This window comes from Sminthopsis crassicaudata, chromosome 4, assembly GCF_048593235.1.
Source record: "Sminthopsis crassicaudata isolate SCR6 chromosome 4, ASM4859323v1, whole genome shotgun sequence".
NCBI lineage: Eukaryota > Metazoa > Chordata > Mammalia > Dasyuromorphia > Dasyuridae > Sminthopsis > Sminthopsis crassicaudata.
Window position 1 is genome coordinate 451,756,894 of NC_133620.1, and position 21,192 is coordinate 451,778,085.

The following is a 21,192-nucleotide window of genomic DNA, read 5'->3' on the forward strand; positions in this document are numbered from 1 at the left end:
ATCCACCACAGACCATGCTGATATAGAGAAATAATGAGGAACTAAACAGATCCTCCCAAATAAAATCAATATACATCTTCAATGTGAAAGATGAATATAGGGGAGGAGAGTGAAATATATTGTTAAGAAACAAGAAGTGAAAAGGTCTGTAGATGACTCAAAAGCCTCTCTCATACATTATGATACTTTCTCCATGAAAAGACTTAGGCATTTTGACCAATGAACACAAAAAATGAAATTGTCTTAGCAAAAACAAACAAAAAAACCCCAACCATTTCAAAGTCTTCTATGTGTGTCAGATCACTGACTAGATCCAAAGTTCAAAATCAATACCAAATTAGAAAAAATAATAAAGACAAAAATGACACTTCCTGCAATAAAGCATCTCTTACCCAGCTTGTTTAATAACTGTCTGAGCTGAAAAATGGGAAATGGATAAAAGTGAAGAAAAAGACACCAATAGATTTCTTAGAAATCTGAACAATGATAAACAATCACCAAAAGCAGGAGGCAGGAGTTCCCAAATCATCTTACCCAGCAAACATTTGATCTTCTGGACAGAGAGATATGACAGTCAAAGACCACACAGATTTTAAATACAAGCTCATTTAAAAATAAGATAATAAACAGCATCAGTTTACAAAATGACAAATGTAACTAAAGTAAAAATATAATCCTGGAAAGAAATTTATTTTGAGAAGAAGAGCTAAGCTATCATTTGTAAATTAAACTGAAAATCAACAACTCAGAAATTGAGGAATGGGAGGCAGCAGACTTAAATGAATTAACCAAAATGCTAAAGAGACATTTCATAAATAAATCCTTAACTTAAGAGATCACAAGAAACACAATTGTCTGATAAGAAATCCCATTCCTAAGAAAAAAAATTTCCTCATAGGAGAAAAAATGCTATAGTTGTTTGATCCTCAATGGCCCTCCATAATTTGATCTTCACTTGGTTGTGGAAGGGAAGAAATCTAAGAAAGACAATGTCAGTGATTAAGTTCAAGGAGTAGTGACCAAGATGTATTGTTACAGACTCAATTTGTTATAAATAAATAAATAAATAAATACGATTTGCACAATCTGTTTCCAGTGGTTTTGTTAGGATCAGAGAAGACATTTTACATAAACTGCTTTCTCTTTAAAACTCAAAGCATATGTAAGCTAATATCAGTATTCCTTCAGTTTAAGCCTCCAGCACAGCATAGCTGGATGGCCATAGATAGTACCTGTTCCAGTTGGTTTCTGTTCTCCAATTCTCCAATCTCTTCTCTGTCTTTTTCCTTTCTTTCTATCTTTTTTGGGGGGGAAGGGAATTCAAAATTTACATTTTTTGGAGGTTTTAATAATTATCCTTTTATTTTCAAAATACACGCAAAGATAGTTTTTAACATTCACCCTTGCAAAACCTCGTGATCCAAAATTTTCTCCCTCTCTTACCCCTTTTCCCCAAACAGCAAGTAATCCAATATAGGTTAAACATATGTAATTCTTCTAAACATATTTCCACATTTATCATGGCTGTCCTAACTAATGTCACCTGTTTACAATGAGTGTTTACATTGGATAAAGAGACTGAAAACCTGTCTAATCTGATGCTTTCCTGGTCAGCAGGCCCCTTCTAAGGTGACATCTGACTTGCTCTTTACAGAGAACTGAACAGGATAGCTTCTGAAGGCAGGAACATTTACTAAAAGAACAAATTATTTGAACAGAGTAGCTTTCAAAGTCAACTGTTCTTAAATGTAAAAAGCAAAGGTAACAGATATACCTTTGGATAAGTATAAATGACTTACATGGTAATTAAAATAACTGAATTGGAATTAGAGCAAATGACACTGAAACAGCAGGCAAAGAAAGGCAAAAATTAACTCAATTAAATGGAAGAAATGTCTTCCATTCTGATGTTGGGGAAAAAAATCAAAAAAGAAATGCTTATCTGAGAGTTCCCTTGCAACAGGCCACTGCTGATTTCTTTGAAAAACTTCCATAAAGTAACATCTTGGTTAGCAAATGATTTTCACATCTACATAAATGAAACCACTATGGGAAAAAATGCCATGAATAAACTGAAAGCAAGTATTGAAGAAAGACAGCACAAGAAAAAGAGAGACTGCTATCATGTCTGTTTCCTATTTTTCCACAACTTTAACCATCTCTCATGGCTTGAGCTGTTCACACTTGGAAGGAAAAGAAAAGGCTTTAGGAAAGAAAAACTCCATTTCTCACATTAAAAGGGGAAACACATGGTGGAAAAAGTGAAAGCCAAAATCCTGGAAAAGTTTCACACACACAAAATGAGATGGCAAACTTGTGACTCAAGAGTGATCTGGCATCTTGAAGTACAGAGCCAATTCCCTTCTGGTGCCAAAGCCAATGGATTCTCCTGTAGATAAAATGGCACGGTTCCTGAAAAAGCCCTGGCCGTTGTTTTCCCACAATCTCATAATCTGTCAGAACATAGAAAAGAAAAAGAAGACTACACCAGCCAGGAAAAGTCAATTAGAACCAACACAGAGCACACCCCAGTTCTTCAGATGATGCCTTACTGCAGGTTTTCAGGAGTCCTTTTTAAATGCTGTTTTTTTGAAGACATGGGGAGGGGAGAGGATAGGGGAGAATGAGAGAAATTCCACTTCACTACTTTATTTGAAAAACAAGGATCAAACACCACATTGAATTCATAATTTCTGTACATTACATAAATCATCAACCCCCTTCCTTATTTTACATGATAAGAAATTAAGATCTAGAAAAGACCATTAAAAATTAACAGAACTAAAAACCTACATTTCTGAGTTCCCAGGCAGTAATAGGAAATTATCTCTTCATTAGGTTTTAACTGAGTTTTGGCTCTCTGGGCATGTTAAATAAATGCCAACTGCCAAAGGTCTTCCTGTTTCTCTGAATGAAAACCTAAAGCCCAGAACACTTTAATTCTGCTTCCTAAGTTCCTTGAGTCAGGGACTATTTCATTCAGAGTTCAATGTCTAGCCAACAGTAAGTGCTTTACAAATATTACATTTACTGGGAAATGTCTACTCTGAGACAGTAAATGAAGTGGTATAGAATAGAGGTATACTTATATCCAAAGAAACTGACCAAGCAACATAGAACAAGATGTTGAAAATGAACTAAAGTGGGGAGTGCTCAATGCCCAAATATGTACTGGCAAATAAAACAATAACACATCACAAAACACCTAGAAATAACTTCTATGCCCTGAAGATAAACAAAAGAAGCTACACAAATTCATAGTCATGTACAGACAATATTCTCAACTAAAGAAAGATGAAGGATATTTAGAGAACATGATTTTATTCTACTAGCTGTGATGTAGAAGCTGGACAACCCAGATGCTCAACTTTCCCCCCCAAAAAATACCCTCCTCACTCCCCACTTTAAAAATAAAAACAAAAACAAAAACACCACAGTGTGTTTTCCACCACAAAATCAAGTCTAGTCCTCAACTTGGAAAGAAAAAAATCTAAGCTTTTAAATTTGTCCTTGACACAATAGATTGTGAGAGAAATAAAATTCCAGGAAAAAAAAGGCTCAATTCTAGCTATGTATAGGTAATGATTTCATGTCCCTTACTCTGCCTCTCTCTCTCACATGATTTTAAAATTAGAAATGCACAGGACCCCAGTGAAAACAATCTGCAAGATCCTAATTGGGCCAATTCAAGGATGTCAGAAATTATCATTTACTGATTTTAAGTCTCTTTATCAGTTTTAGGCCTCAGAACACCCACATCCCTATTTTCTCCTTTTAATAATACTTCTTTAGAGAAGCTTGTGAAAAATTTGGTTCAATAGTTCAAATTTCAAACAGTTTCTAAGTACATTATGAACAGAGATGCCTCCAAATCTACATTTATACAAGTATGACACTAGTGTTAGTTTTGCCAAAATGTCAACATGTCATTCCTAAAAATCCATTCCTTCTAACTCTGCACTGAAATTTGCTCAGTGTCATGTACAATAAATAAAACTGCTTTTTCAATATTTTTCTAGGGTAGTTCAATTGATCAGTGTTAATGCTTTAAATATAAACAACAAATCAAACAACACCATTATGCTTTTAAAGTGTTCAGCAGCTGCAGCCACCAAAAAGGGTGGCAATCTATAACTTTACTTGAATAAAAAATTCAAGGTAGTTAAGGCTTCTGCATTATAAATCCACCAAACTGCTATTACAATAAATCTCTTTGGGTGCAGTGGATAGAGCAACAGCCTTGAATTCAGGAAGACCCGAGTTCAAATCTGATCTCAGCCACTTAACATTTCCTAGCTGTGTGACCCTGGGCAAGTCACTTAACCCCAGCCTCAGGAGGGGAAAAAAATACAATAAATCTCTTTCAGAAACAGCTTGCCTAATCAGAAATTGCTGTTTCATCTCTACAAGTTATTGAATCCCAGAAACTAGGGTAGCAACACTTTTTTTTCCAAATCCTTCCCAAGGAGCTAAAAGTCCTTTAACAGATATCACCTTGCTAATTTTCACAATATCCCTGGGAAAATTGTTATTTAGGATTTATATCACATTTTAACTTGCAAAAATGTTGCACAATTCTCTTCATTGGCACTGATACCTCACAACCAATCATTGCAGTAAATTTAGAGCATGACCTACAACAAGGTTAAGGGAACTGCCCAAGGTCATCTAGACAGTTCTGTTTTTAAGAGTCCTTAGTCTAGGGCTCTAGTCCTTAGATGAAACTATCTCAGTAATCAATTAAAATGTTCTGTTCATAATCTTCATTGGCCTGGTCCTGGTTAAAGTAGTTCTTAAAGAACTAGAATACATTTGAACTACATGGTCGAAGCAAATAGCAAGAATAAATAAGGACCTATAGCAGGAAATGCAATAGTGAAAAGAGAGTGATGTTAATGAGCACATTGCAAAGAAGCCTGTTTTCCAAAGCTGCCACCATGTAAGAGCATAATGATTAAAGGCAGAGACCGCTGCAAGATAGGGACATAAAGCCTATCGATTTGAATGCAACAGTATTCCTCCCATCCTCATAGCTACACAGTTCCAGATCAAGGTCAGAACCAAAGACCATAGTCAGGAAAACTATCAGCAAAAACTGAGCAAAACTGAAGAGCAGGGGTAGGCCCCATTCATTCATCTGCCCTGTCTGTCATATCCTATGTGACACCATGGCTGGTAGTAAGGTAGGCAATAGAGTAAGCATAAGGAGAAAAATATAGCTAGTGTCCATAACCTACAGAGCTCCATGTATTAGAAGAATAGTAACAAAAGCACATCATAGCATTTTGCTTCTGACAGCTTTGGGAGGTATGACAGCCAGAATGTCAGCTGAATTCCCTCACATAGTTAAGGAAACTCTGGCACAAAGAGTAGGCCCACAATTAGACTCCAGTTCATTCTATTCTAAATCCAATGTTCTTTTCACTTTATTGTGCTCGGTATATATTGCAATAATATCCAAGGATTATTGTTACTCTCAATTTACGGATAAGGAAAGTGAAGTTTTCCTGGATTTCATGACCTCCAGAAATTTATCTTTCTACAAGATGGAATCTCAACTCAAACTCCTCCCTCTTCATCCCCCCTTACACTGGAGGGTGGATATTATATCGCTCCTTCCATTCTGCCCTCTGGGAATTCACTAAATTACTGCCCATCTGGCAACTTTTCTGGACTTCAGGATAATCAGAAACTCATCATTTTACAAAATGATAGCAAATGTGAAACTTGCCAACTCCTCAGATCATCTTCCTTATGGCTGCCAGGAAACCTCTCTCTACCCCTTTAATCTTCCTCCATTAGACTGTAAACAACTTGAGGGGAGGTCCTATCTTACAGCTCTTGGTTTCCCTAGCACATGGCAGATTGTCCATAATTGTTAAATGACTCTGACTCTGAAGCTCAAACAGGTTAAGTGCTTAAAGTCACATAGTAAGTTTTAGGACCAGAAATGGTCCTCAGTGCTTTTTTTTATGTGACTATTTCTGTAATAGGAAAAGCTGCCTGGGGCAAGACAGCACCTCAACATGAGGGGGGCCTTGTCATTTGTCTCTAATGAACCAAGGAAGAACTTCAGTTCAAGTCAAACATCTTTTAAAGCTCCCAGATAAAATGACGGGTAGTCCCTACCCTCAAATAACCTGTGATCTAATAAAGGGAATCTGAATTAGAAAATACACAAATAAATGAATGGAAAACATGTTAAGTGCTAGAATAGATTCAAGGAGAAGATCAGGGGGGCGGGGGAAATGGAGAGGGGAAGCACTGAGTAAGAAGCACTGACCTAGAAGGGCAGAAAAAAAAATTTCAGCCATCGCTCTGAATTCCAGATATGGAACAACAACATATTCACAAAGGCAACGAGATGGACAAGGTCAAACAGGAGGAAAGAGCAAGGGATAGGGGCTTCAACAAGCAGGACCCAATACCCCTACCCCCAGTGTCCATGGCCAATGTGAACAGCACAAATGCAAGATGAAATCTGAGGCCATGAAATGATGTATTTCAGAGTCCTATCTCAAGCTACCTTGGGTCAGTCCAAAATGAACTATATGAGCTGCATAGGAAAACCCCAAAAGTCAATCTCTGATTCTCATTTACTTCTATTCTTGAATCTTTTTTTTTTTTTTTAATCTCTCTCTCTCTCTCTCTCTCTCTCTCTCTCTCTCTCTCTCTCTCTCTCTCTCTCTCTCTCTCTCTCTCTCTCTCTCTCTCTCTCTCTCTCTCCCTCCCTCCCTCCCTCCCTCTCCCTATCTCTCCCTATCTATCTCTCTCCCTATCTCTCTCTCCCTCCCTCCTTCCCTTCCCTCTTTCTGAAGGGATTCAAGAGCCCACTTGAACCTGAGATTCCTTTACTCAAAGTGAGCAAATTGAAAAGCGGGGGTTATCAAACTATGGCCTGAGGGCCAGATGCAGCCCACTGAGGATGTTTATGAGGCCTGCCAGAGACAGACTGTGAGCTTTTGTTTTTACTATAGTCCGGCCCCCCAACAGTCTGAGGGACAATGAACTGGCCTCCTACTTAAAAAGTTTCAGGACCACTGCTATTAAGGGAAGAGATTTAGATAATACCTACTACATCAGGAGTTTTTAATCTAGAATCTATGAATTTAAAAAATATGTATCTTGATAACAATTTCAATTTAACTGACTTGCTTTATTATTCTATATGAGTTGTTTCCTCAGTATTACAGAGGAGATTCCAGGAAAACATGAATTACCCTACGCTTCATTAGAGTTTTTGGTTTTTTGTTTTTCTTAAATGGGAAGTCTTAGCTTTGGAACTAGTAAAAAATGGACTATCTTTCTGGATCAAAGAGAGGCAGAAAGATGAGATACAGGAAAGTGAAAGGCCCCAGAAACCCTGCCAGCGGGTTCAGATTCTCTTCTAGGAAAAGTTCTGTCTTGATAGGAAGAGACTCCATGTCAAATAGAGGCAAATGCTATTTATCAACAGGGCCAAGTCCAGTTGCCTAATAATTTTAATCATTTTTCTATAAATTTGTCCCCACTCAAAAAGTTCAGACTCACTTGAAAGCAGAAGTACCCAAATTCCAGGACTCTTTAAAGAGCTCTCTAATCCCAGAATTCAAATTGTCCATTAAGCAGCAATGTGTAGGAGAGTGGAAAACTCAGCCATACTTGGTATAGGATTCTGTACCCAAACTCAGTGAACAAATGAAACACTTCCTTACTACTAGGAAATGACTATGTTAGGGGGTTGGAAGTTAAGGGATGGGAGGAGGGAATAAGCATCTCTAAAACACCTATTATGTGTCAAGCATTGTGCTAAGTTTAGCTTTAAAAAATATTATTTAATTTGATCCTAACAACTCTGAAAGGTAGGTATTGTTATTATTCCCATTCTACAGCAGAGGAAACTGAGGCAAACTGAACTTAAGTGATTTGGTCACAAATGCCAGAAGCTAGATTGAATTCTGGTCTTTCTGGCTCCAGTCTGTCTACTTTGACACCATCTGTCTCCATGTAAACGTCAGAAGTTTATTGGAAAGGGAGATACATTTAAAGAACAATCCCCTGACCAATAAGGGCTATGGCATCAAGAATGGCCAGGGAATAACAAGATAAAATACAGGACAAAGTACTCAAGGATTCATCTACATTTCTAAGCAAAGTAGGGCCATTTAAAAGAACCTGAATTTTTCCCATCTCTGTGGTTGGTGTGTGTTGGGGGAGGAAACAATGGTCACAACTATCAGATAAATTTAAACAGTTATTTTTCTAGAATTTTTCTTTTAAGTCTTCTTCTCTACTACCATCCCCCCACAAAGGGTTCTTACCAAATTAGTTTTATCATTAGGAAGGGCCTGGTGATAAAGAATAAAGATATGAAAGGTTTTCCAGGCTCAGACTTCTTAGTAGTTGTGCACTGCTAAGAGACTTCCTGCCAGTACACAATGGTGCTAGAAAGAAATGAAGTCTACAAAGGTAAAACCCATATAACTTCTCCAGAAAGAGAACCCATTCTAAATGAATAATAATACCAAGCAGCAAGTACTCCAAACAGTTAAAGGGGAAGAGGGAAGAGGGAGAGAGATTTTAGAAAAATACCAGGTTTCCTGATAAAGTAAATATTAAAAACAATACACAGTGCAGAAGGTCAGGATCTCTGCACACACTGCTCTATCTTAGAGAACACAAGAGGCCCATGTTTATACTTCAAAACCACAGACTGACTCCAAATCCAGTGTTACTTTCACTGGAAAATGCATCCAACCTCTGCCATCTCTATTTTTTCTATTTTCCTTTATCTGTTTGTTTTGGTCTTTAGGCCACAGCATCTATGATATAGTAAAACCAACACTGAAGACCTGGGCTTTATTTTAATTACTCAGTGGCCTTAGTAAAGTCACATTCCCTTCTCTGTCCCCAGTTTCTGATCTACAAAAGGAAGATTTTGGTCCAAGTCCCTTCTAGTTCTAAAATGCTTTGATTTTACAGAAGAAAATTGAGTTAATGCAGGATAGTTTTGCTCCAGTTTTTTCTCTCCAACTGTTACCACATTAACATCAGAACTTTTATTCTGTTTCTTGTATTTTTTAGAGCAAACAATCATTTATATTCTCTTTTCAGCTGAGGATTATCATATTTGTTAAAAAAAAAAGAAACTAAATGTAATATTAATTGCAAGTATTAAGACTGGGAAGGTAGAAAAGAATTTTCATTAGGTATCATTCTGTTTAGTCAATTCTAATCACAGGTAGTTCTGGAACATTTTGGACACTTAAAGATTAAATAAGTTCCTTAAAAAAAAAAAAAAACATGTCATTATGCTGTCATCATTTCACCAAATATTACACTATTCCTCACATCAAATCTTACAATACTCATTCCACTTTTTTTATTTTTTTATTTTTTAAATTATCACTGACCACTGTCTAAGGCAAGTTCCTGACTACATTCTTTTTTTTTTTTAATTTTTATTTTATATTACTTTCATTTCTGAATATATCTTCTGTGGATAGAAATATCGTTGAAAAAAGTTTCTTAATGAAAGAGAAAAAACTCAGATCATGCAACTAAACCAACATATTAACAGAATCTGATGGCATTTGACACATTTCTCAATCCCTATTCCATAATTCTGTAATTAATGGAGGAAAGTGTAAATTTTCTCCTTTCTTTGAGGCAAAGCTTAGTCATCACAATAACAAAATATTAAGTGTCAAGTTTCCTTTATTTTTAATCTTAGTATATGCTGTTTCCCTGCTTCTGTTTGTTTTATTCTGTTTCAGTTCTTAAAGGTCTTTTTCATGCTTTTGTGAATTCTTCATAAAGTTTCTACAGCATAGTAATATTCCACTCCATTAGACACTTACATAAACTGATGCTAAGTGATGTGAGTAGAACCAGGAATAGAACCAGTACACAGCAACGAGATTATACAATGATCAATTCTGATTTTTTCAACAGGAAGGTGATTCAAGCCAGTTCCAATGGTCTTGTGATGAACAGACACATCTGCACCCAGAGAGAGGACTATGGGGGGGACTGAGTGTGGGTGATAACATAGCTTTTTCATCTTTTTTTTGGTTATTGTTTGCTTGCATTTTGTTTTCTTTTTTCCTTTTTGGTCTGATTTTTCTTGTGCAGCATAATTATGGAAATATGTATAGAAAACTCGAATATTTTTAACTTATATTGGATCATTTGTCGTCTAGAGAAGGAAAATATTTGGAACACAAGGTTTTACAATGTTGAAAATTATAGCCATGTTTTGAAAATAAAAAGCTTTAATAAAAAAAAAATTCCACTCCATTCATATATCATCTTTCAATGAGTAGCTATTTATTCCTAGCTCTTTACTTCCACAAAAAAGGGCCAGTTTCTTTTGAAAAATGATATGTTTTTAGGGTAGTGCTGAATCATATTGAACAGGACAGGTGGTTGGTCATCTCCTATCTTACTAATTTTTACAATAACATCTATATCTTTATTTTGGACCAGAATTATCATTTATCCCTTATTTTTCTCTCTTTAAACAACACTATTTTTTCCTAACTCATTCTGATAAAGCTGCAGTTTTTTTTTTTTTGTTTGTTTTTTGGAGTGGGGTTGATTCGTAGTTAAAGAAAACAACCACTAATCTTGCCAGTTCCTACACTTGACATATGACCCCAGAAAAGTTATCCCAGACTTCTTGAAGGCCTCAATTTCATTTTAAGTGAAATGAAGACCATTTTAACTACTTAGAATTGGAATGGGCTTCTTTAGGGGGTTAGAAATAATTGGTTTTCCCTAACTGAAGAGTTGCAGGAACATTTTTGGGGATTATTTTTTTACAGTTCTAGGGCCCAAATGTGAAAATATGTTTAAAAAGATTTCACATGTTTAACCTATATTAGATTGCTTGCTATCTTGGAGAGGAAGGAGAAAAGGAGAAAAGTCTTACAAAAAAATAATATTGAAAACTATCTTTATATGAATTTGGTAAAATAAAATATTATTAAGAAAAAAAAGAAAATGATGAACAGGCTGATTTCTTTTTTTTTTAATTTTTAAAATTAATTTTATAATTATAAATTTTTTTGACAGTACATATGCATGGGTAATTTTTTTTTACAACATTATCCCTTGTACTCATTTCTGTTCCGAATTTTCCCCTCCTTCCCTCTACCCCCTCCCCTAGATGACAGGCAATCCCATACATGTTAAATGTGAACAGACTGATTTCAAAAAAGCCTGGATAAACTTACACAAACTGATGCTGAATGATGTGAGGAGTACCAGGAAAACTTTGTATACAGTAACAGCAAAATTTAGCTCTTCTCAGTAATTGTGATCCAAGGCAATTCCAATAAACTTTGGATGGAAAATGCCATCTTCATCCAGAGAGAGCATTATAAAAATTGAATGCAGATCAAAGTGTAGTGTTTTCACCTTTTTTTTTCTTTCTCATGTTTCTTTCCTTTTGTTCTGGCTATTCTCTCCCAACATGACTCATGTTAAAAAATATATAAAACATTAATGTACATGTATAACCTAAAAAAAAAAAAAAGGTTTTTAAAAGAGAAGGAAATATTTACATCAGCCCTTTTTGTGTTGACTAAAGCATCAGAAATCGTTGAAATGCCCATCAATTGGGGAATGGCTAAACTAGCTTTGGTATATGATTGTAATGGAATAATGGCAAGCAGGGTGATTTCAGAAAAACCTGGAAAGGCTTACATGAACTGATACAAAGTGAAGTGAACAGAATCAGGAAAATATCATACACAATTAACAGCATTACTGTTTGATGAAGAACTGTGAATGACTTAGCTATTCTCAACAATACCATATTCAAGAAAATCTCAAAGGACTATTGATGAAGCATATTTCTCACTTCCAGAGAAAGAATTGATATTGTCAAACAGATTAAAGCTTTTTTCACTTTCTTTCTTCTGTTCTTTTTCTTTTATTCGAATTTTCTTGTACAAAATGACTGATAAATGTTTTATATGACTGCACATGTATAATGATTGCTTAGGACAAAGGGAAGGAAGGACAGAATTTGGAACCCAAGACCTTTTTTTTTAAATGCTTAAAAATTTTTTTTTAATATATAAGCAGAGGAAAATTTTCAATTCCTTCAAGCTCTTATGTCAAGCCTTCAAGACTCTGTAGCCTATATCCTGGCTGCCCTCCTCTGCACACTCTCCAGCTTATTAATATTCTTCTTCGTGCTCAGATATGAACCCAATATGCCAAATGAGGACTGAGTACAACAATCACTTCCCCGTTCCTGGAAGACATCCATGCCTTTGACTGCAGCCCAAGATTGGCTGGCCACCCTATCACTGAGTCACTGAGCTTGTAGTCCTCCAAAATTTCCAGATCTTTTTCAGAATTGTCTTCTGTCTATCCTTGCCTCCCTTAGCTTCTGTCAAGGTGATCTGTGTGTATGTGTGTGACGGAGTACAGAACTTTGCAGCTAATTTTACTGGATCACAACTTATTTAAGTTAAATTTGGCCCAGTGCTCTAGCCTATCAAGATTCTTGACCCTGTCATCCATAGTTAAAATATCTCCCCGAGGTAACTGTCAACTGTGTTAGATGAGTATACCACCTACACCTTTATCTAACCAATAGCAATGTACAAGGATGCAGGGCCAAGCATAGACCCCTGGAGAATGTCACAAGAGCCCTCTGGCCACCTGGTCATAGAAGACATTAAAGATCATTCTGCACTGGTCATCCCACAAGTTTTGAATCCATCTGACCACTTAATGCATTCAAAATTTGGCTAAAATCTGGAGCAACTCTCTCCACAGCTGTATTTCCAACTCTTCCCTGAAATGAGGGAATTCAGACATATACACTGAAATTCATTCAAACCCATCACCTCCCAAACTATTTGCTTTCTATGACCTGTTCTTCCACCTACTGCAGCTACCCAAAGCTGGTCACACCCTTGGATTACCCATAAGTGTTCCAACTTGAATGTTCACTAACTCTGAAATTCCCTTTTCAGATCATAATCTGTTGTCATTCTACCTCTGCCTTCCATCACAAAGCTTCGCTATCAACTCCAATCCCTCCTCCACCCTTCAATTCCTTTCCAGACCATCACCTTTTCCCTGGCTCCATTCTTTGTTTTTTCTTCATTTTAATCCATTAGATGAACCAGTTCAACTCTACCTTCTCCTCTTCTAGAGACCCTGTCTCCTTACTGTAAGGCCAATATTGCCCTGTAAAGCCTCAACCTTTGATCACTTTTACCACCCATGGCTTTTGCTCCTATTCACCAAACAAATCCGAACATCAAGAAACTCTGTTGACTAGCCTCACCCATAAATGTGCTTTACACTTCCCTAAATGCCAATCACACTCTCCACCACAGCTCTTTCAAACTCCTCAAACTTCCCCTGTCTCCCTCCCCCAACTCTGTTTTCATTGAAAACAGTTAGGGCCAAAACATCCTCCTCTTCTCTTCTCACATCACTCAGTCACCTTCTACCACCATCTCCTTCTTCATCCTGATCACACATAAGGAGGTGGCCCTTCTCCTTCAAAGGTGGTCCTCTCTATGTACAAGAGTTCCCATCCCATCCTGTCTCTTCTGGCAGACTATCCCCATTATAGTTTTTATTCTCTCAATAATCTACACAGGTCAAGGAGGTCCTTGGATAATCACATCTCACTCACCCGTGCTTTCTGGCCTTACCTCTCCTATCTTCCAAAATCTACACTGATCAAGGTGGTGCTTGGACATTCATATCAGTCTCTTCAAACAAATTTCCTCTGTCCACAATTACTAGGGACACCACCAGTACTTCCATCTCAGCAACCATTTTTTAAAATTGTCACTAAGGGGCAGCTAGGTGGCACAGTGGATAGAGCACCAGCCCTGAAGTCAGGAGGTCTTGAGTTCTAATCTGGCTTCAGACACTAAATACTTCCTAGCTGTGTGACCCTGGGGAGGGAGGTGGGAAGGTTGTCACTAAAAGCAAATCCACAAAGTACTTTAAGTGCTCTGCTTTTGGCACAGAGCTCCAGAAAACATCTGGCTAACCAATGTTCCTCCCTCACTATGGACTCTTATGCTTTTTTGCTGGGCTTGTGATCTTTCCCAAACTTCCTTTTTAGTCCCTCTTTCCAGAGAGGTGATGTATGGTAAACTCTAATGACAAAATCTTTCCTGTATTTCCTTCCTCTGCCCTTCACCAAAATACTTCATCACCTTAGCCTCTGGTTCCTGGGTTTGCTCACAGAGACAGGATTAGAAATAGAAATTGGCCTTGTGATGTCTTTATCAGAGGTGATTCCCAGATTTGACAAACTTGTCTCCACCAATCCAGGTGTCTCTCTGCAGTTACTGAGTCTTAGAGAGCTGCCTAAAGAGCTCCAAGTGCCACCTCCCTGAATTGAGCTCTCCAATTGCTCTCTTTCCTGGTGTTTACTCTTCAAGCATTTGCATGGAGGTAGTTTAAGTTCTGAGTTTTCACTACTGACAATTTTCTTGAATTTTGTCCCTTGTGAACTTCTGGGTGTCTCAACTCCTATTCTTCAACTGTTATTCTCTATAGAATCTCAATCTTGTCCTTTTGGTTTACAACCCTTTTGATCAGATTTGGAAGACATCTGGCAAATAGATTCTTTTCGGCTTTTACTTGTCTTCCATGTCTGATCAAACACTTGCATTCTATCATTTGAAGCCATGGCCCATTCCATGAAATCCCATTCTAAACACCACCTTCTTTGGCAGTTGTTAGCTTCCAAAGTTAACTTTTCTTTTTTTTGCATGCTTTGCCTTTAACAGGGAGAAAAACAACCTGTACCCACACAACTTTCAGTTTAAATGAAATGACTCAGGTCAGTTCTAATAATCTTGTGATGAAGAGTCACCTACACCCAGAAAGAGGACTATGGGAACTGAGTGTATGGACCACCATACAGCATTTTCACTCTTTCTATTATTTGCTTGCATTGTTTTCTTTCTCAATTTTTCCCCTTTCTTGATCTGATTTTTCTTATGCAGCAATATATAATGTATAAATACGTATACCTATGTTAGATTTAAATTTTAACATATTTAACATGTATTGGATTACCTGCCATCTGAGGAGGAGGTGGAGGGAAGGAAGGGGAAATTTGGAACACAAGGTTTTGCAAGAGTATATGCATACATATATAGTTTAAGGGGGAGAACTTTCAGTTTACTGCTCAAAGTTTATAAAAGTTGGCTATGCTTTTGGGTTCTTTCTGGAAGTCACAATTTGCACCCATGCAAATCCCTAGAACTGGGGATTACTCATCCATTTTGACAGTTCTCTTCTATATTGGATATATGCCAGGTGAAAAAAACAAAAAATAGCTCACTAATACCCTGAGCAGGAAATCCTCTTTTTTCCTCTCCTTCTGCCCCTTCCTGAATATTTATCTTGATAATTTCTGTAGCTCTACTCTATCCTTCTTTGGAGGACAAGCAGATTCTTCATGTAGCCCTCTCACCTTCACAGAGAGCCTTCAACTTATTTTAAGATATAATTTTACTATTCTTTCCTCTCCCATTTGTTTCTGAGTAATATCTCTCCAACAACTGGAAGAAGATCACATTTCCCCTCATGTATCTCAAGTCCCTTTTCTCCATCCTGAAGCCTTTTTTTTCTATTTCCTTTTTTCCCCTGAAATTCTCTACAATAAACTGGAGTGGGGACAGGCATTCCTGGTATGCTCTTCTTTTAGGAAGGAGCATGCAGAACAAGGCACTTATGCTACTCTTTTTTGTCTTCCATTATGCCAATTTGTCCAAGTTTTAATGAGAAGTTGAGGAAAAATATAAACCCAGTTTCAACTTGAAGCAAAAATGGAGGTTTATTGATTCAAGTTTAAATTATTTCAGGCTTCTTATGCTTTTATTTTCAAGGTGATTTCACAAAAGACAATTAACTAGCCACAAGATCAGTTATTTTAATTAGTCATAACATTAACAAACATTTCTCTTCAAAGGCAATATGACCAACGATGTATTTCAGAAAGCCAGTTTATTACTAAGCTTTTCTGGTTCCATATTTCCCTACTCAGAATAAATGTAATTTTAAACAAAAGAGAACATAGTTTTCTTATTGTTCAAGTTTTATCCCTCTGAAAAATGCCATTCACATCCAGAGAGAGAATTATGGAGCCTGACTGTGGATTGAAGCATACTATTTTCAACTTTTTATTTTTTCCTTTCCCGTGTTTTTTTGCCTTTTGATCTGATTTTTCTTGCACAAGATTCCTAGATTCCTTCTACAATTCCAATTGGCTTCCCAGTTATTTCCTACCGCCATTCCAGCCTTCATACAGTCAAAACATCCCAAATTCTGACCAATTCCCTTGATCAAGAAACTTCAGTGGTGTCCTCCTGCTTTCAGGATAAAACAAAAGTTTTCACAATCTAGCTCCAGCCTGTTCAAGCTTACTCTCTTCTCCATGCACTTGTTTTGTTTTGTTTTGTTTTTTGAGGCTGGGGTTAAGTGACTTGCCCAGGGTCACACAGCTAGGAAGCTTTAAGTGTCTGAGACCATATTTGAACTCGGGTCCTCCTGAATTCAGGGCTGGTGCTCTGTCCACTGCGCCCCCTAGCTGCCCCCATGCACTCTGTTACAGGCAAACAGGCCTTGTTTGTTGTTTCCTTGAGCACAATAAGAGTTCCAATTTTCTTTGTATTCTTAACACTGATAAGTTTTTCTCATATAACAGTTCAAACAGCAAGATGCAACCTTAAAGCAGTGACTTCATACCCATTAGATTTTAATCTCAATGAGGACAGAGACTATCTTTTTTCCCCCATGACTGGCACATAATGGGCCTTCAATAAAAGTTTACTGACTGACTCATTTCCAGTAACAACTAGCAATTCTAGCTACTTTCCATCTCTCCCACCCCCACTTCTACCCAATTCATTATGCTGGAATTTTAGCTCTTGCCACATTACAATCACATCAAAATCTCTGGGCTTTGCCTTAGATCATATTCCAAGCACCTTGTCTTGTTCTTTGCTGCTCAGTACAATGATGTAAAGCCAGTATCCTCATTCATTTCCTTGAACTGCCTGGTTCTATAGAGAACTCTATCTACCTCAGCAGCTCCTTCATTCCCTGCCATTCTAGGCCTTCAAATCCAAGCTTTCCCCCAAAACGAAAGCCCCAACTCCACAACTTCCACCCCCAAATAGCACAGTTCACCTCCAAAAAGAAAGTTTAATTGGAAAAGGGTCTTACTGAAGTCTAATAAATACCCCATTTTCTCTTAATAAAGTCTTCTGGTATTCTTTCCTGTCAGGTTCTTAGAACTGTCTTTATATATGTGCAATGCATCGTGAACAAAAAATACAGTGTGTACTAGTATTATTAAAGAGAATAATTAGCCACCATGGCAATATCACAAAGGGGTCTCTTCATCAGCAGAACAAGCTAGAAGATCAGAAAGACTCTGAAGAAACAAAGATCCTGTTTTCATGCAAATGTCTTTGGAAAAAGAGGGAAACACCAAACTGATGCCTTTTACTAGAATGTTTTTCAAGAAGCATTACCTGCTCTTTAAAGGAAATGATTCATTTTATCAGGATAAAGAAAGGCTTAATGAACTTTAAATTATTTAATTTAATTTTGGGTAGGTCAGGATTTCATGGGAAGTCCTCATTTCCCTACATCCCACAGCCTGTTATCTTCACATTTTCAAAGAGATTGCACATGTAACAGAAAAACAGTGTCCACACCGCTGAGTAAAGGATTTGCCATTTGGTATTTATCATCTGCACAAAAGTAGCAATCTATTAGGGGGAGGGGGTGGAGAAAGGAAAAAGAGACAGGAAATTCCCTTCACAGCTGAACAAACTTATATCATTCCAACACAATTCATCTGACACTTATGTACTCATTTGACCTGATGGAAATTTCCAATAGAGAAAAGGAATTATCAAACTTTTGTAAGTGCTTCTTTATCTGTCTTTTTTTCCTATAAAGCAAAAGGTCCTTCATCTCCCATAAATCCCTACAATGCTATGAACTAGTCTCAAATTTTAAATCCACTAAATTTGTAATCTGAAATGACCTATGACATTTATTCCACAAACATTACTAGGCCTCTAGGAAATGCTTGGTGCTGTGCTAAGCTCAGAAGGAACGACGGTCAGGTCCTCCGAGTTTAGACTAGCAAGACAGATAAGATGTAAGCAAAGATAAAAGCAATACAAACGAAGGCCCAAGGTCTCCTTTTCCCGTTTGACCTCTTAACAAAGGAATTATCCATGGCCAAATAATGGAATACTGGGTTAAAGAATAGGAGGGAAAATTTTTAAATATCTCCCAATTAATTTTCCAGGGAAGAGAAGACAGACATGTTTTACCAGGCTGAGAAGTTAAAGATAATCTGAGTTTTTCGAGGACAATTTACCTTTTCCACACCCTCTTCCTCCCATCTAGCCACAGTCTCCTTATCAGAAAATCTCTAAAGGATCCATGGCAGCTGCTCCTCCAAAGCTCAGCAGAGGTAAATTTACACACCCATTTCTCAGAAAACTGCGGAAACCTCAGCCATTAAAAAAAAAAATCAGAGCCCATAAGGCTCAGAGGGAATTTGGACCTCTCTCAAAGGACAGGAAGCCATTTTCTCTCTCAAGATGCACCTGGTTTAGCTCTGCTTTGTCTACCAAAAAAAAAAAAAAAAAAAAAAAAAAAAAAAGAAAAGAAAGAAAGAAAGAAAAGAAAGAAATCCACCCACCCAGCAATGTTCTGTGCTCTTCCTGCCTCTCAGCGAGGAGTCTGCAACATCTTAGGCCCTGGCACAGCTGTTTCTGCCTTTCTTTCACATCCAGTCCACACTGGAGCCTCCCACCAACAGGGGAACAAAAAAGTGGGTTTGAAAAGCTGCTCCATCCGCAGCTGCGGAGGCCTCCAGCGGAGGACCGAACCTGAGCCGGGGGGTTCCTTTGTGGAGGGACATTTTTCTGCTTGAAAGCGCCAAATTATGTTTTCACAGCTCTCCCCGGGCGACCCTTCTGACTCTTCTGGATTGGTTTTTAAAGTCATCACATCTGACTGAAACTCACACCGTCACACAAGCACCTGAGGGCCACACGGTGCGGGGTCTGGTCACGGGACCACCGGGGCTGGGCTGTCCCTTCCTTCCCAGAATAACCCCAAGTGCATTCTTTGTTCACACATCGCCCCCAAAATAAAATTCCCGGACCCACATTATCAGGTGCTCCGTCACACAGCACACTGCGGCTCCGCCAGGAGTTCCCGGGGATTTTGCAACTACTGTTTGCCTTTACAGAAGAAACAAAATCACTCCGTAAACGTCCCTGCGGCCCTCCGGGTTCGGCAGCCCCTCTCGCGCCCCACCCCCCGCGGGGCTCCGCCCACCCCTCACCCACTGAGTCCCGCACGGGCTGGGAGGGGGGCGCAGCAGCCATGAGCCACTCCCATCCCGGGTCAGCACCGCGGATCCTGGGACCTCCCCCAGACTGTCAAACCCTTCCGTCCTCAGGTCACAGAACGGGAAACTGAGGCAGGGGGAAGCGCAGTGACTGGGCCAAGGTCATGGGGTGCCCGGCGTCCGAGCCAGGACGAGGACCCGGCCCCCGAGCGGCACTCCGAGGACACCCCCCGCCCCGCCCCCATCTCCGTCCTCATTCCCGGCCCGAGGAGCCGCCGGAGGGCGGGCGTGAGACCCCCCCCCCGGCACTGGGCACGAGCCCGCTCCCCCTCCGCCTCTTCTCGCCCCGGGCCGGGCGTCCAGCCTCCACGCCCGGCTGCAGCCCGGCCCCATGCCCGGCCGCGCCTGCCCTCTCTGCCCGCTCCTATTCCCCGAGGCCCGCCCAACCAGGGCGCCCCCGCAGCCACTACTCACTGTCGGTGACTGGGCCCGGCCCTCATGGCTGCTCCGTCCCCGCCGCCAAAGCTCCCTGCCCCGGCCCCGCCGTCACCTCCACAGCCGCCGCCGTCGGGACTCGCCGGGCGCCGCTCATGCGCCTGCGCAGCCCCGGGAGCCGGGGGCCTCGGCTACTGGAGGCGCCTGCGCAGTCGAGGCTGGCGAGCGCCTTTCTCAGTGCCTGATGCCCCAACGCTCCTCCTACCTCCTCCAGGTGCAGGTGGGGCCAGGCCCGGTCCGAGTCTCGGGGCTGCCCGCCCGGGGATCCCAGCCTCTCGAGGGTGGGGAGCTCAAACACGCGCTCAGACCGGGGGCTGCTTCCCGGTGCCCACAATGCCACCTTTCTCCAGTCCCCAGCAGTGCTGCTGCCAAGGAAGTGACCGCTCCCAGAATGCCGGGGCCCCTGACTCTGGGGTCACCACCCCCGGAATGCCCCGGGGCCCCTGTCAATGCGATAAGGACCCTCAGAATGCCCCGGGGCCCCTGTCAATGCGATGAGGACCCTCAGGATGCCCGGGGGCCCCTGTCAATGCGATGAGGACCTCAGGATGCCCGGGGGCCCCTGTCAATGCGATGAGGACCTCAGGATGCCCGGGGGCCCCTGACTCTGGGGTCAGCACCCCCGGAATGCCCCGGGGCCCCTGTCAATGCGATGAGGACCTCAGGATGCCCGGGGGCCCCTGACTCTGGGGTCAGCACCCCCGGAATGCCCCGGGGCCCCTGTCAATGCGATGAGGACCTCAGGATGCCCCGGGGCCCCTGTCAATGCGATGAGGACCTCAGGATGCCCGGGGGCCCCTGACTCTGGGGTCAGCACCCCCCGGAATGCCCCGGGGCCCCTGTCAATGCGATGAGGACCTCAGGATGCCCCGGGGCCCCTGTCAATGCGATGAGGACCTCAGGATGCCCGGGGGCCCCTGACTCTGGGGTCAGCACCCCCGGAATGCCCCGGGGCCCCTGTCAATGCGATGAGGACCTCAGGATGCCCCGGGGCCCCTGTCAATGCGATGAGGACCTCAGGATGCCCCGGGGCCCCTGTCAATGCGATGAGGACCTCAGGATGCCCGGGGGCCCCTAGAATGTGCTGGTTCTTCGTCAAGAGGTGATGATTTACCCCAGAGTGGCGGGAGGTGCTGAAGGCCCTCCCCTAGAATACTCCGCGGTAGCCTAAGAGGGCCGGCTCCCCCTGAGATTCGGCTGTCCGGCCCTCTCACCGAAGGCTCTGACGGGAGCACTGGCCACTAGCAGCTCTGCTTCTTGGCGCGGGCCGGTTTTCATGTCTCACAACCAGGGGTTTTACCCCAGCCAGTGCTGGGGCTCTCAGCTGCCTG

General features: G+C 40.6%; 1 protein-coding gene across 1 annotated transcript in view; it reads right to left on the minus strand.

The window, feature by feature from the left end:
* Window positions 1–19,975, minus strand: part of FAM222B (family with sequence similarity 222 member B) — a 60,968-nt gene extending 40,993 nt beyond the window's left edge. The window contains exon 1 of the mRNA XM_074263720.1: window positions 19,841–19,975. The gene's annotated coding sequence lies outside the window, so the exon portion shown is untranslated. The remainder of the gene's footprint in view (window positions 1–19,840) is intronic.
* Window positions 19,976–21,192: the final 1,217 nt, after the last annotated feature.